Source organism: Ambystoma mexicanum, chromosome 10 (assembly GCF_040938575.1).
Source record: "Ambystoma mexicanum isolate Mex_15411 chromosome 10, UKY_AmexF1_1, whole genome shotgun sequence".
Lineage (NCBI taxonomy): Eukaryota > Metazoa > Chordata > Amphibia > Caudata > Ambystomatidae > Ambystoma > Ambystoma mexicanum.
Window position 1 is genome coordinate 326,457,358 of NC_090932.1, and position 8,384 is coordinate 326,465,741.

Consider the following 8,384-nt stretch of genomic DNA (forward strand, 5'->3'; position numbering starts at 1 on the left):
AGAGTGCAGGAAGATAAGACTATCAGCAACTCTGTCATAGATTGCTTAAAGCCCAACCAACTTCCACACATTCATTTTTCAATTAATGAGAACATTTGTTGTATCTGCAGCACATTTATATCAAGTTAGCCGCAAGGACTTACAAGTAGTGGGATAGACAGGTCTATAGAATGAGGGATTTTGGGGGTTTAGGAGTGGGTTTCTTCAGTGTAGGAATGACGGTCGCTACTTTATGGCAGGTAAGGCAAGACGCATGTGGATATGGTTGGTTGAAGAGGGAGGTGAGAGGATAGGTGCCAGTTCTTCACACCTTTTCAGTATGAGTTGTAAAGATGGTCTGAAAAATCCTAGTTGAAGTGGAAATGAAAGGCTGGTAAATCCCAAACTCAATAATGAAAGAAAATAAATGGCAAAACCTGCTTTCTTAACAATCGACATAAAGCAGGGACAGCATACAAGCAATACAATCTAGAAGCTCTCAGACATTCTCAAGCACAACAATAGGTTATAAGTCAGAAGTACATCATAACTGACGTCATACTACAATCCTCAAACTACTTTCCTCTGCTTTCGACACGGTCAACAAAGCCATCCTGATCAATCAAATCCACGGGAACCTGGGCATCCTGGATCAGGCCCTGGAGTGGTTGTCCTCCTTCCTCCTGGCCCTCACCTCTCTCTCCACATGTGGTGTTCCACAGGGCTCAAACCTCTCACCCTGACGCTTCAAGGTCTACTTGGCCCCTTTGGGCCAACTTATCTCCACTTTCTCCTCTAATTGTCAGTGTTATGCAGATGACACTCAGCTCTCGTTTAGGCTCTCCTCAGCCTCCTCTCCTCTCTCGCTCATTCCTGACTATCTATCCACGATTCGGGATTTATGCGCCTACATCGATCTCTGCCTCAATGCCAGTAAGACTGAGATCTTTCTCATTGGGACCTCTACTCCAGCTTTCCCTCTTTCAATCTGGTTGCCCTCCTTGGGCCCTTTTAATTTGCCTCCTTGCGAGGCAAAAAACCTTGGTGTCATCTTCGACTCCACTCTCTCCTTCTCTCCTCACATCATGGACCTTGCCAAGAAGGCCTACTACCAGCTGCACCTCCTTAAAGGTATTCTTCCTTTTCTCACTTCCCCCCAGAAGCTCACTGTCTCCTGAGCCCTGGTTCTCTCTAGGCTGAACTACTGCAACAGCCTCTTTCTCAACCTGCCTTCCTTTACTCTACGCCCTCTGCAGCTAATTCAGAAAAGGACTGCAAGACTTGTCCTTGGCCTCAAGCCCAGGGACCATATGTCTCCAGCCCTGAAATCTCTCCACTGGCGCCCAGTGGCTGCAAGGATCAAGTTGAAGACCCTCTGCATCGTCCACAAGGCCTTCTGGGGCCAGGACTGCTCTACATCCAATGCTATCTTCCAAAACACCTTCCTTCGCAAGCCCTTTGCTCATCCACCTCTAACTCTCTGAGGGTCAGATGTTTCTCCAGGCAGAGAGTGGGGGGGGTAGATCTCTCTCCTCTGCAGGTGCTTCCATCTGGAATGGCCACCCTGCCCCTTTTAAACTTGAGCCGGACAACCTGAAGTTCCGGAAGCAGCTAAAGACCTTCTTTTTCGTCTCTGCTTCCTCTCCCCTGCTGACTTACCTGTCTGCTGCACTTGTGGAATCAGAAAAAATACAATATTACGGCTGTTGCACCGAGCAAAGGAAAATACACCGACACGGGCTTATAAAGATTCCCAGAATCTTTATTACAAAACTGAACAGTATTCAACAAAGTACACAAATAGCTATTTGGCCGTCAATACATCACAGAGACCACCAGCAGGGTACAATATGAGCAGTGAGGGAATTTCCTAGGTGGACATCGGTGCTTTTATAGAATTTGTAAAATGATGTCCAGCCCCCTTACAGGTTAATCATGCACTGGGCTAGGGTCGCGCCAGGTCCACTTTCCTAATTTACATATCTCGCGCATGCGGTTTACTTTTCAATACATTTACTAACACACTCCATTATTCTTCAATTTAACATTTACACTCTTTATATATTGCCTTAATACAGACCAAACAATGTTTCGCATGTTATATTTGGATAGCATTACTGTTCTTGTATACTTGTAGTTTAACATTGCTAATTTAAGTAATCCCCTGCTCCGAGGTCAACAAAGGACAAGGTCTACATGACCCTAACATGTAGCCTGAAGGCAGGTTGGACATTAACTTCCCTACAGAGGTTGGAGATGTTAAGGCAAGAACAAGGACACACGAGACGGCCATTTCAGATTACAGGGTGAATTTGTACAAAACCCCAAAATGGCGGTTTCTAACCTAAAATGGAGGCTTGATTCAAGATGGCGGCTTACATCAATTTCTAAGGTCAAGACCTTGCCGCAGAGAGTTATTCGCGTACAATTTTCAAGCAACTTGGCGTAGGCCAATATACATACAAATCGTTTGTAATAAGAGGCATAATTTAATATCCGGTTTGACAAACCCTCCTTTTGGCCTATGCCAAGTGCTAATACTATTTCTGATTTGATTGCAAGTAACTCCATGCGTCATTGTCCAGACACGCCGAATCCTTGTTGGACATATCTATTGCCATTAGGTCTGATACCAGAGTTTCCTTCAACACATACTCTTTAGAGAGCTCCTTTGGGGCATATATTTTATTCCCTAATACACTTGTTGCTTGCGCGCAACATCCCCCTAATACTGAGCATATACCAGGGAGACACTGTATACAACAACAAAGAAACAGAACATTTCCCAAGATAATCACTAGGGCCGAGAACAACTTCCATCCCCATGACCGTAGGAGGTCCCAAAACCATGTACCAAGTTCCCAATTTCGTAGATTTTGGATCACCCTAAAGATCATTGGAGAGGAGTCTGGAACGTAAACGCAGCAAGCGGACCCCACTTATTTACATACTCCTCCTCGCTCTGCCAGGATGACATCTAATGCCATCCGGTTCTGAAGAGCCACTAATCTTTTCGCTCTCTGCTCTAGCGTCATATTATAGAGTATGTCAGTGGTCCGATTGATGGTTCTCTCCAATACTCTCGCTAGTCCCTTAATATCTTCTGAATTCGTAATTTGCCCAACAAATGGTACAAAAGATTTCATAATATCTCCTAAAGTTTGCGCTGGAGTATCCCTTTTTACACCTCGTCGTGGACGAGTCTTTGAAACTTCTGTAGTACTGGCAATAAATACCCCAGGTAATAGAATCCCTAAATAACAGGTTCCTTGCCAATCCCAGGGCAACCACGGAAATGCCACATTACCGCAAACAAAATAGACAGGTTCGCCTACGTACAGAGGTCTGTTTTCACTAGTCAAATTCGCAACGTTGGCGCACTTTCTAGAATTACCCATTGACCATGTTCCATTCCTCTGTATGCAGAAGGATACTGAATCGGGGCTGTGATTAACAGAATAAGATGGAGGCGTGGCATCCTTATTGCCTATAGGAGCCATTTTGAAAGAGATTAAAGACTGAAAAGGACGAGACAATCTATCAGAGGGCTTAACAGCAGCAACGTTTGGCTTGCTTCTATTTGCAAAAAGCGAGCATCCCAGGGGCATCAAAACATTCTTTTCAAAACTATTTAAATTTGTACCATCAAAGTTCCCTGAAATGCTGTCATTCCATCGACCAAAAAATAGTGCTCTTAGGGAAGCGTAACAGGCAGTTGTCAGAGGCAGAGGGTAAATATACCACCCTAGCCCTTTATCCCCATGTTGCGGTAAATGTGTACAGATCCAGCAATTGGTCTTATTAAAAATTGCATGAGTGGCATTCATGATTAATAAAAGGGTATTATTCTGATAATTCCGTCTATGCAAAGAATCTCTAGGCGACAAAGTATGCAATTGCACAGAAGGAGTGGGAATCACAGATACATTTTCAATAGGTAGAAAGTCCTCTAACGGATATGCTTCTTCCAGATACAATAACCCAAACCCAAAAGTCATTACAAATCCAGTAATTAGTACGAGAAGGCAACAATACACTTTGGGGGTCCCCTTACATACTTGATCATTGTCTCTGCTAGTCATATTTTTTATCTAAAAGTTCAGTACAAGCGGTAGCGGGTGCAGGCATCGTAGTCTTCAATCGAAAAAACACCAATTGTTCGTTTGCTGGCGACTCCAGTCGCGCGTCTTCTTAATGTCTTTCCCACAACCCTTAGCCAACAGAATCTTCCCGTACAATCGGGCCAAAAAGATAAGCCCTCAAATGATTTTTTCCAGTCGCACAGTCAGACCATGCTGTACATTTATTTCCTTGGGCGCAAATTATATTTTGCCGTTTCTGGTAAGAACAAAGTGTCGTCACTTCCTCCTGGAAGTGGTGAACGGACAGAAATGGAATCAAGAAAGGATTGATCCGGAAGTTCCACTGTTGGGGAGTGCGGAGCCAAGATGGCCGTTTTGTCCGGCCCTGCGGATTCTGAAGTGGTCTCCGATTCTCCCTTGTTGGTTGTTGCTGTTTCAGGCATGCAAGTTACAGCAGTGGGAAGAGATTCTGTGTCTTCTGTATCATATGGCACGGGCTGTGGGATCCGTTTGGTGTGCGTCGCATGGATCCAGTGTTTTTGACCCGCTACCCGCACAGCAGTCTGGGTGACTAGCAGGACCTGGTAGGGACCCCTCCAGCGAGGTGCAAGGCAAGATGAACTCTCAAAAACCTTCGTGAGGATCCAGTCCCCCTGTCGTAGACTGGGAACAGGGCCCTCGTAGTGTACAGGTAATGCCTCTCGCACCTGGTGATAAATTGAAAACAGATTTTTAGTCAACTGGTTACAGTAGTCTGAAAGAAGCACATTTTCTATATCCCGTAATGAGCGACTTTTTGGCATACCCCAAATATTAGCAGGTCTCCCCATTACCACCTCAAAGGGAGAGAGCCCAGTCTTAGTTTGAGGGGTCGTTCTCATCGATAGCAACACGATCGGTAAGGCTTCTGGCCATTTTAGCTTAGTGCCAGCACACGCCTTAGCGAGTTTGTTCATTATAATGCTTTCCACTAATCCGGCACTCTGGGCATGTCTAGCTGAATGGAACCGTTTGTCAATCTGTAGTTTTTTGCAAATTTGCAGGACTACCGTGGCAATAAAGTGTGGCCCATTATCAGACCAGATGACTCTCGGCAGCCCGAACCTAGGAAAAAACTCTTTCAACAGAGTTTTTGTCGTGGTTATGGCCGTTGCATCTATAACCCACTTACTAAAGGCGCAAATAACAAGCAATACATATTTAAGATTGTTTCACCGTTCCATTTCAATAAAATCAAAGTGAATAACCTCAAACGGGACAGAAGGTGGAGCGAAACTTCCTCTAGGAGTCGAGGTACCTTTCCCTACGTTATACTGCAAGCAAACCATGCAGTTCTGGACAAAACGCTCCGCAATTTTGAAAATCTTATCATTGGCCCATACACTGTGCAGTATTTTTGTTATTTTCCTCGCACACACATGTGTCGGACCATGAGCCATAATAGCCATCATCATAATGTAGGCGTCAGGGAGTAACCATTTCCCTTCAACATTGTCTACCCAACACCCATCATCATCCAATCTTCCTGCACCCTCGATCCATCTCTTAGTTTCTTCTATAGTAGCATCTGCTTGAATATCTTTTACAACATCGATACTTTCTCCCAAAGTGCAAACATGTACAACTTCTTTTACAACGTACATTTCTGAACTGAAATCAGTGGCAGTCTGTTTAGCTATCTGATCGGCGAAGGCATTCCCCTTTTCCTACATCATCTGTAACTTTTTGATGTGCTGAACATTTTATGATAGCTAACTGAACAGGGAGTGCAAGTGCTGAAAGTAATCGCACTATTAAAGTGCCATGCTGGATTTTCGTTCCGTGCGAGGTCAAGAAACCTCGTTCTTTCCAAAGTCTACCGAAATTGTGGGCCACCCCAAAGGCATACTGACTGTCAGTATATATATTCACTGTATGCCCTTCAGAAAGCTCACAAGCCCGAGTTAACGCCATCATTTCTGCGGCCTGCGAGGAGTTATGCATAATTCTTTTGGTTTCCACAACCGTGCTTAAAGTAGTGACAGCATAGGCAGCGTGGATGTGCCGTCTGGAAGTTTAAAACAAGAGCCATCACAAAAAAGCTCTCCTTGAGGGCTATTCAAAGGTGGGTCTTTCAAATCGATTCTGCCTTTAGTCTCTTGTTCTGTCATATAAAGGCAATCGTGTGACGTATCGTCATTATCAACAATATTTTGTGAGACAGGTAAAAGTTCAGCCGGATTTAATACGCAACACCTCTGAATTTGAATGTGGGGAGCAAACAAGATCAGTTCATATCTTGTCAATCGTGCAGAAGTGAGGTGTTGCGTTTGAGTTCTATTCAATAGAATATCTACAGAGTGAGGTACCATTAGGGTTAACGCATGACCCAGGACCATTCCCTCACTCTGTTTTACAGACGCAGCAGCAGCAGCAACAGTGCGCAAACATCTTGGCAAAGCGCATGCTACAGGATCAAGGGCGGAGGAATAGTAGCCGCACGGCCTATTTTTCCCTCCATGTTCCTGCGTTAACACAGCCAAAGCACATCCATCATGTTCATGCACAAACAATACAAAGGCCTTATCATAATTCGGAGTTCCTAAAACCGGCGCCGAACACAGCGCGGATTTGAGCAAATCGAATGCTGTCTGGTGTTCCAAGGTCCATGGCAATGGCAAAGAAATGCCCTTCTTTGTCAAAGCCAACATTGGTTTAATCGTTAACGAAAAATTTGGGATCCACAATCTACAATAAGAAGCCATACCTATCAAGGCTCTAACTTCCTTTTGCGTATTTGGGACAGGCATACCAGAAATGGTCTTTATTCGTTCAGGTGTCAACCGTCTTCCCTCCTTTGACAGGAGATAGCCTAAATAGGCGACCTCCTGGCAACAATATTGGAATTTCTTAAGTGAAGCTTTGTGGCCATGTTTTGCTAGATGACAAAGCAGCAACACGGTGCCTTCTTTACAGGCACTCTCAGAATCAGCGGCCAAGAGGAGGTCATCTACGTACTGTAGTAACGTGCAAGTAGTAGGCAACTTGAGGGCATTGAAGCTGCTCTTTCAATGCCCTACTATAAATACTTGGACTCTCAGTGTACCCTTGTGGTGCACGAGTGAATGTAAACTAGCGTCCACCTAGGGTAAACGCAAACAAATACCTACTATGCTTGTGTATAGGAATACTGAAAAACGCATTTTTAAGATCGACAACGCTAAAGTGAGTGGCAGGAGCCGGAATCATGGTTAATATCGTTGTAACATCAGGTACAATAGGAAATTGAGGAGCCACAATTTTGTTAATAGCGCGTAAATCAATTATAAAACGAAAGGGAATCGCATTATCACCTTTTTTGTATACTGGCAAAATGGGGCTGTTACATATCCTACCCGTAATCTCCTCAATTACTCAACGATGTACAAAATCAGAAACTATACATTTCAAAGCCTGTTTGCCTTCAACTGAGATCTTATACTGCGGGATGTGAGGCAATTTTACTCCATGTTTCAAAATAATTTTAACAGGTTCAATTTGGAGAATGCCCACATTATTATCATCGATTGCCCATAAGCATTCTGGAACATTACTAAATTCTGGCGGTAAAGGTCGAGTCAAAAACTGAGAGGCGAGTGATTGCTGGGGTGAAATTGTTAGCCGAATCCCATCCGGAGAACAATGAATTACTGCGTGTAATGCCTTCAACAAATTTAGCCCCAGCAAGTTCTCCCCACAGTTTGTGGTAAGTAAAAATGGACACTGTTCCGTGAAGGGACTCAGTGTTATCGGTACCGGCAAAGAGACCGGACAAACTACAGGTGTGCCTGAAAACCCTACGGAAACGTTGGATTGCCCTGACAGGGGAATATTTGGAACCCGTGAATGGTCAATGGAACATTTCTGTGCTCCCGTATCTACTAAAAATAGATGCTTCCTATTTCCCACCGCCATCTCAACGTAGGGGCCTTTCTGATGAACGGGAATAGGTGTAGGTTCCAAATCCTGCTTCGGGCAATCCTAGCGGAACAAAATATTATCAAAAGGAAGTTCTTCGGAGAGGTACGCGGCAGAAGGGTGATCAAAAATGTTTCTATTATCCACATTCGAAACTTGCTTATCTTGTGAAGGAGATTGCTGTGATTCTGGTGCAAACTGACCTCTGCCAGGGCCCCCTGCACCTGGGTGACCTCTGGATCGTCTACCCATGTTCCCAAATGACCTTTGCTGTAAGGTCGGACATTGTGCGCGCCAGTGGCCTTCTTGCCGGCAATAGGCACACTGGTTAATGGTTACCGGAGCCAAGGGCGCACTTCCCTGTGGAATGTACTGACCCCTAAATTG